This window comes from Puma concolor, chromosome D1, assembly GCF_028749965.1.
Source record: "Puma concolor isolate L17-30 chromosome D1, mPumCon1.1.hap2, whole genome shotgun sequence".
NCBI classification, from domain to species: Eukaryota; Metazoa; Chordata; class Mammalia; order Carnivora; family Felidae; genus Puma; species Puma concolor.
The window spans coordinates 42,413,243-42,421,961 of record NC_141676.1 but is presented as its reverse complement, the minus strand read 5'-3'; positions in this window follow the sequence as shown (position 1 = coordinate 42,421,961).

Sequence of the window (8,719 nt, the reverse complement as noted above, 5' to 3'; positions counted from 1 at the left end):
TATGAAATAAAGGAAGATACTTTTAAAATGAGAACACATTCTTTTTTAGGATACAGATACTTAAAGATTGAAGTCTATCAGAACTAGGAAGAATACAAACTCAATATCTGCTCTCACTTTCATACCTCTCTTCTTTTTAATTTGCTCTCCTTTAATGATTAATTAAGTGGCCATAATTATGCCATAATGCAATGAAATGTTTAAGTGAGAAACTTCTGTAGTGCTTTTAAAGAAAATTTATATTGTTGTCACTCATAAAGTTAGTCTTTTATGGGTGCTTATCATCCCCTGTCTTAATAAGTCTCTTTGATGGTAATAATTCTTCTGAGAAGATCATAGTTTCCCCAGTGTTTCCTGTTAACTTCTTCCTCCTTTCAGCAAATTTAACTGCCAGAAATTCTTCTATTGAATAACTTTTGCTACCACTTCAGTCATTTTTGTTGTTGTTGTTGTTTATATTTTTGCTTTCAATTCTATCACTTAAGATCAGGTTCTGCTACATATAACAGAAAAACCAAAGATAACAGTGTTTTATTTTAAATATGAGTTTCTCCCTCTTACACAAAAGAAATCTGGAGGTAGGTGGTGTCCAGGTTTCTACCTCTCTGCTCTGCTATCCTCAGTGCATGGTTTTTATCCTTAAGTTACCTCATTCTCACTGTCCAGGATTGTTTTTGGAGGCAGTGGGGAAGGGAGGAAAAGGAAATTTCCCCAGTTGAATCAGCCTCCTGGAGGCAGTTTTCCTGGAGGACCACACAGCATTGGAACTTACGTCTCTTGGCCATGTAGCTGCTAGGAAAGCCGAGAAATACATGTGGCAATTGGACCAGCTAAAAGTTGAGGATCTTTAAAGAAGAAGGAAAGAGGTCATGTTTGGTAGGCAACTTTTGGTTTTAACCCAGACAGCTTTATTGGCTACCTAAATATCTGTGCACACTCTTCTGAAACATAGAAAACACTCAACTTCCTCTTCCCAAAAAGGAAATACCCCAAATTCAGTCCATTATTGCATATAGCTCAAAGACCATGATATCCTTGTATAGTCCCCTCTATCAGGTTAGGATATGGCGCCTAATGTTCTGGCCATCTACAAACTAAAACGCAAGGTGTCTGTCACCTGAGAACCAAATGCATAATGGTGAAATAGGTACAGGATAACTGCAATAAAATCAGTTGTTATTTCTGTTTATTTATTTCTGTTTCTAAAATCCCCTTTTAGAAAAGGGGAAAATGGGAAACATAACAGTCTCTGATCCATAACACTTAAAAGGCACTGCTTGGCAAAAATAGCAAGGTCTCTCTGCTCTGTCCATAAATATATTTCTGAGTTTTCCAATCAGGCAAACCCGGATTCACCTTTCTGGTGAATTCATGTATTTGAGTGGGCATTGGAAAGTGTGCCTGTCTTTGGGGTGGACAGCTTTAGTACTTCACTTTCTGTTATGATGGGTTTAGGGATTTGAGGATTGTTTTAGATAGTTACAGGCTGTTGTAGGCCAGGTTTAGGGTTTGTGTCTGTTTTTGTTTGGTTTTATTTTTTGGCAAAATGTTCCCTAAAAACTTAGTAAGTTACTGGTCCGTCTTTTTAAATTATTACCATGAGTAACCACAAAGATCTTGTCAAGTCACAAGGTTCTTTGTTAAACCTCATCTTTTACTTGCTGGCTTCTGTGTTCTCTCTCTTCTCTTGGGTCTTAAATGAATGGTACTATTTGGGACCATTTTAAACTATGGGCTTGGATGGGATGGCAATAGTCATCAGTCAGATCTTTTTCCTTAGGATTGCTCCCATTACTTGGCAGAAAATGCTTAAGGGAAGGTTTATGAAAAAGTTGAAGAAGCTTTAGCAGCTTCCTCAGAACCCTTACTTACAAATGTTTCAGTTTGGAATATGGTCGTAGCTGACTTTTTCAGTTCTTCAGGGCTCTAGATTTAGGACTTTGTCAATTTATTTTGTAGAGAGCAATTCCTTGGCAAAGCTATATTCCTTTCCATCTGTGCAGTCTTGTTAACCTTAGCCTGAATCACATCTCTCTTGTAAGACATTGCTGAAAGAGGCTAAAAGCAGCCCACACATGCTAACATTCTGAAGTTCTACCACCATTTCCTCTAACACCTTAACCTTAGTGGCATGAGGTCTGACTGCCCAAAGCCCTACCTCCTCAACTAAGCTAACTCCATATATAAGATCCTTCTACTAGCTGTACCTTACTTCTAGCTACCAAATTTCTATCAAGGTCAAGATTCCTGGTTGTAGAAAATGGAACCTTCTTTAGCTCTGAAACACAATGGGATTGTTTAAGGGGTGCATATAGTTCACAGACTCTTTGGGAAGGCTGATGAAACAGAACCTAGGTTGAGCTTCATAGGAACGGCATCCTAAGAGCGGCTGCCAAAGAAGCTGCTGCTTTTGGAACAATCAAGAAACTGCCTGCCAGACCAAGAAGCCTCCTGCTGGATTAAGGAAACTGTGAACAGTTGCCTGCTCCAGAGCTACACCACCTCTGCTGTGCTTTGTGTTGGCAAAAGTGGGTACCTCCTGTGCTCCCTCTCTCCCCATGTAACTCGGTTCTGGGCAAAAGTCTCAAGTGAGTGCATCTGATTGACTGGACCAGTCATATCTGGAATCCTAGCTGCAAGGGAGATTGGGAAATCATAGTGTTTAACTTTACTGCCTCTGTAGTACAATAAGGCATGTTTAAATCTGCTGAGTGAAACAATCCACCTTGTAATTTTACATTCTTTCTCTTAACATTAATCATTTTTATAACTTTTAGTCCTTGTTTTACAAAATTTTTATTTTTATTTATTAAAAAAAATTTTTTTTAATGTTTATTTATTTTTGAGACAATGCGAGAGACAGTGTAAGCAGCGGAGGGGCAGACAGAGGGAGACACAGAATCCAAAGCGGGCTCCAGGCTCTGAGTTGTCAGCCCAAAGCCCGACGCGGGGCTCGAACTCACAAACTGTGACATCATGACCTGAGCCGAAGTCAGACGCTTAACCGACTGAGCCACTCAGGCATTCTCGTTTTACAAAATTTTTAAACAATCACTGTATATTCCAAAGATACCTAAGATTTTTTCTTCTCTTAAATCACGGATCCCAAAATTAAATATAGCAATCCAGGAAAGTTCTGCTTACATACAGATTTAAAAAACACATAAAAACCACTCAATAGAATAATGCTGTGTTTCTTTAGAGATGGAGAAGGATTCCTATCTCTGTTGTTTAAATTGTAGGAAACAGAAAAAATGATCTGGCATATTCTTTTGTTGATGACTGTGTGACGAGAAACTAATAAGACAGCTATTCACCTAGGCTAAACTTTTTTAGATGGTGGACTGGGGTTCAATCAGAAAGTAATTAGAAACAACAATATTGTACTATGATTATGTAATGTGATAAATATGGATACAGGGCACTCATGACAATATATAAATATATCAAAGTAATATGTTGTACACCTTACATTTACACAATGTTGTATGTCAAATACATTCAATTAAAAAAATAACTGGGGAGAGGGGCGCCTGGGTGGCTTAGTCACTTAAGCATCCCACTTGATCTCAGCTTGGGTCTTAATCTCAGGGCCGTGTGTTCAGGACCCATGCCGAACATGAAGCCAACTTAATATATAATAATAATAAGGGGCACCTGGGTGGCTCAGTCGGCTAAGCGTCTGACTTCGGCTCAGGTCATGACCTCACGGTTGGTGAGTTCAAGCCCCATGTCAGGCTCTGTGCTGACAGTTCAAAGCCTGGAGCCTGCTTCAGGTTCTGTGTCTCCTTCTCTCTCTCTGCCCCTCCCCTGCTTTCTCTCTCTCTCTCTCTCTCTCTCTCTCTCAAAAATAAATAAAAACATTAAAAAAAATAACTGGATGAGAATTTAGAGAAGTTTCTTATAATGATTTTTTGGCATGGGTAATAAAGGGTGGATATTACTGTAGATCTACCTCAGTTTCCAGCAAATTATTATAATTTATATTAAAAAAGGATTATTAGCTCAAGATTATTTATGGACTTAAGGAATTCCACTTCTTATACATACTAGGCACTTATGAGTGAATATTGCTTCTTAAAGAGTTTCTAATAGTATTCTTTCCAGCTCTGTTAGAAAGTATTGGTCCTGTGTTTATATCATTCTTCTTAATACTTTTTAGGTATGTAGTAGTCTTTGGTTTAACCGACTTAGTGGTATGTATTTGTAATTTGGGTTTTTGTTTCACATATGAATTTTCATGAAGCATATAAATTTTATAGTATACTTTGGTATGTATAATTAAAGGATGATACTTTGTGATAGAATGATAGAATAGGATAGAGGATAGATACTTTATGATAGGATGATAGAATACTTGACTTTTGCTAAAAGAAACTGTAATTTAGGAGTAATGCTAAAAATACTCTTTGAGATATGGCTCTACATTTTTTTAACCAAAATGTATTTACAACAGCATTCTTTTCTATGCTAACTGAACAGCTTTGTATGACCAAAGCCTAAATGCACATCTGTTTTTCACATGAAGAAAATTATAAAGAAAATTTTGATGTTTTGTGAGAATGTCATTTTTGTAAAATGTTCATTTATTTTTGAGAGTGAGAACGCAAGCGGGGGAGGGGCAGAGAGAGGGGTGAACAGAGGATCTGAAGCAGGCTCTGCCCTGACAGCAGAGAGCCTGATGCAGGGCTTGAACTCATGAACTGCGAACTGTGAGATCATGACCTGAGCCTAAGTCAGACGCTCAACTAACTGAGCCACTCAGGCACCCCAAGAATATGATTTTTAAGACAGCCTAGTTAATAAAAGAGGGGGTGAGAAGGGGCTCCTGGGTGGCTCAGTCGGTTAGACAGCCGACTTCGGCTCAGGTCATGATCTTGCGGTCCGTGAGTTCTAGCACCGCGTCGGGCTCTGTGCTGACAGCTCAGAGCCTGGAGCCTGCTTCATATTCTGTGTCTCCCTCTCTCTGACCCTCCCCTGTTCATGCTCTGTCTCTCCCTGTCTCAAAAATAAATAAAACGTTAAAAAAATTTTTTTTTAAAAAAAAGAGGGGGTGAGAAATCTATTTTCTTTAGGAAGAAATTTTGACAAGCCTAATTTTGGTTAGTGCCTAATATTTAATCTTTGTTTTATAGATATACAGTACAATGAAGAAGAAATTGAAAAAGAGCCAGAGTTAGACGATGACCTTCTTCATTTTCATGCGAGATTTTTATTCCCTGCAGAGGCTGCTAAAGAAGTCCACTGTCACCCTTAACCACCGATGCCTCAACTTCAGTTCATTTTGTTTTTTGAACTGAGAGACTAAGCTGTATTGAGTAAAATGGGAAGTGTACAGTTTTGTTTCCTGTGGGTGAGATAATGAAAGATTATGACAACTTGCTTTCAAGTTGTGAGATTTGAGGGAAGTCAAGGTCTTTTCCTTCCTTTTTTTTCATACAATATCATTGCAGGATTCCAGTCTTTCCTTACTCATGTTTTAACTTATTTTCTACATGAGTAGTTAGCTATGGATTAGTACTCATTTTTTAGACAATCCAAGAACTTAGCCAGAACAAGCTGTAAGTGTTAAAGACATCAAATTGAAAAATTTAGATTTATGGTTGCTAGCACTGCCAACCTGTTTACTGAGAAAAAAGCAAAACAAAATAAAACCAATAAAACCTCTGATTTAATTTAAGAATTTAGATTTTTTTTTGACATATTGCCTATGGAATGTAGAAAAACCCCTACATTTCATGTTCACAGATGTGTATAATTTTCTTTGCACAGCTTTTAGTTTACATTTTGCTTGACATTAGTATATTCTTTCAAAAGAATTTTTTGTAAGTTTATTTATTTTGAAAGAGACAGAGACAGCACGAGCAGGGGAGGGACAGAGAGAGAGAATCCCAAGCAGGTTCTATGCTGCCAGCTGCAGAGCCTGTTGCTGGGCTCCAACCCATGAACTGTGAGATCATGACCCGAGCCAAAACCAAGAGTCAGATGCTCAACTGACTGAGCCACCCAGGTGCGCTGACATTAGTATATTCTTTTTATTTTATTTTATTTTATTTTATTTTATTTAAAAAAAAATTTTTTTTTAACATTTTTATTTATTTTTGAGACAGAGAGAGACAAAGCATGAATGGGGGAGGGTCAGAGAGGGAGACACAGAATCCGAAACAGGCTCCAGGCTCTGAGCTGTCAGCACAGAGCCCAACGCGGGGCTTGAACTCACAGACCGCGAGATCATGACCTGAGCCAAAGTCAGCCGCTCAACCGACTGAGCCACCCAGGCACCCCATGACATTAGTATATTCTTGATGAATGCCATGTCCCAGCTTGGTTGTTAGCCAGCCCTTGACAGTGTCTTTTTCCTTACATGCTCACCCTTCGGGTTAACTTCAAAGCTGTGCATGCCTGTAAACAGGTTTTGTTTTGTTTATTACCTGTTACAAGCAATAGATTTGGCTTTTGTTGTGCAAACTTCCTTACCTCTTTTTGTTTTATCCGTAGTAGTAAATATATTTTTCAAGACTTCCAGGATTGTGACTATATATCTTGTAATTAAAGTGTTAAAATATTTTGTTTTACAATTCTTCTAATTTTGCTGCTCCATGGCATTTAAAAATGGGTAGTGATTTATTCCTATGTGATTTTTGTTTTAAGTTTATTTATTTATTTTGAGAGAGAGAGAGAGAGCACAGAAGGGGCAGAGAAAGAGGGAGGGAGTTAGAATCCCAAGCAGGCTCCGCACTATCAGCACGGAGCCAGATGCAGGGCTCCAACTCATGAACTGGGAGATCATGACATAAGCTGAAGTTGGCTGTCTAACCGATGGAGCCGCCCAGGTGACCCTATTCCCACATGATTTTAAACTTGTGACTTGTCTGAGTGCTTTGAAAGTGAGAGAGAAAAAAATAAGGTTCCATTTAGTTCTCTTTGCCTTCTCCCATGAATCGTTGTATTAAAATGTTATTTGTGTTCAATTTTAGTCCACGTTAAATGTAGATTTTTAATGATATGAGAGTATGTGTCATTTAACTAAATGGCCACCTTCATTTTAGATTCCCTGTGTGTGGAGTATGAAACCCATGGACAGCCTGTGCCATTCCGTATTTGTTTTGTACTACGCTGTGTTACCTGGTTTACAGTTCACGATTACCCTTCAATTGTTAAAGTGACTTGAGCTTGCTTTACTTTTGAATTTTACCTTTTCTGTTCTTGGTATGGCTACTTTGTAAATATTTCCTTGTTAGTATAGTGATGTCTTAAAGATATTTTCTGTTTTAAAACATTTGCCATGCCTCGTCATGTTTAAACGTCTTTGTGGTAGTACTGAAGCATCTTTGTCAAACACAACAATTTAAAACTCCTATCATCGGGGCGCCTGGGTGGCGCAGTCGGTTAAGCGTCCGACTTCAGCCAGGTCACGATCTCGCGGTCTGTGAGTTCGAGCCCCGCGTCAGGCTCTGGGCTGATGGCTCAGAGCCTGGAGCCTGTTTCCGATTCTGTGTCTCCCTCTCTCTCTGCCCCTCCCCCGTTCATGCTCTGTCTCTCTCTGTCCCAAAAATAAATAAACATTGAAAAAAAAAATTAAAAAAAAAATAAAATAAAACTCCTATCATCTTATTCTATAGCATTGAGCAATGTTATCTTACAATTTGTAGCTTTTTTTTTTTTTCTGATTAACTCTCAGTTCTAATCTTGTGTACGTTTATTGTTTCCTTTGGTGTGTATGTATTTTCACTCTCTTTGATATTTATAGTATGTCTCATTGAAATTCAGGATTGATACTAGGAAAAAGAAAACCACATTTGCAGAAAGAGCTAGTTAGGCAAGCAGGCAGTCACTTATAGAGGAGTTTCTGAGCACTGTGGAGAGTAATTCTAACCCTGAAGAAAATTTCTGACTCATTTATAGAGCTCCTGACACCTCTTCCACAGAGTGAACCAGCTTGTGAGCAAATGCATAGTATTCAGACTCTGATGAATGTCCCTTTGTCCAATTCTTTAGCTTTTTTTGTACCTTCCTTTAATAATAATAGTTTAAAAAAATATTTTGTGCATTCCAGCAGACATTTTGTGTCTTACGGTTGTTAATAAAGGAGAAAAATATTTTTTGTAATAGACCAGGACATGAATTTGGCAATCTCTGATTAAAAGAGAAGTAGCCTAGTTTTTTGTATTCGTTATTTTTGCCCAGATGATCTGAGGTTTAATTAAATTATTTTCTTTCTATGAACTCTTCCCTTTTCCACTTTTGTATTGACTTTCCCACTGTTGTGTTTCTAATGCACTCCCTGAGTCACTGGAGAAAGCTTTGAGGGATGTAGAATGTTATTCGCATCACTGTCAGCTGTCTTGGAGTTTCCCTGCCTCCAGCTTTTGGGATTTATTATCAGACCTTTCAAAGGAATTCTGCCCTTCCCTCACAGTCCCAAACTATTCATCTTTTCTCCAAGGGAGTCTGTTGTATTACTAATTAAGATGTTGAGGTGACTTTATTAAGACAGGATTAATTTATGAAAGATTTATGTAAAAATATAATAGAGGCCAAGTATTTTATTTCAAGGACAATTTGAAGCCAGTTAATGCCCAGTAACTGTTTCATTCTTTTGTGAGGGCTCTGGTGACTTCTAGATAGTTCTATTGGCACCTCTCTATCCAGTTTCAGGGAATAAGAATGGAAGAGCCCTGGAGGCTCATGTACTGTAGCAGAGGTGGAGGAAGGAGCC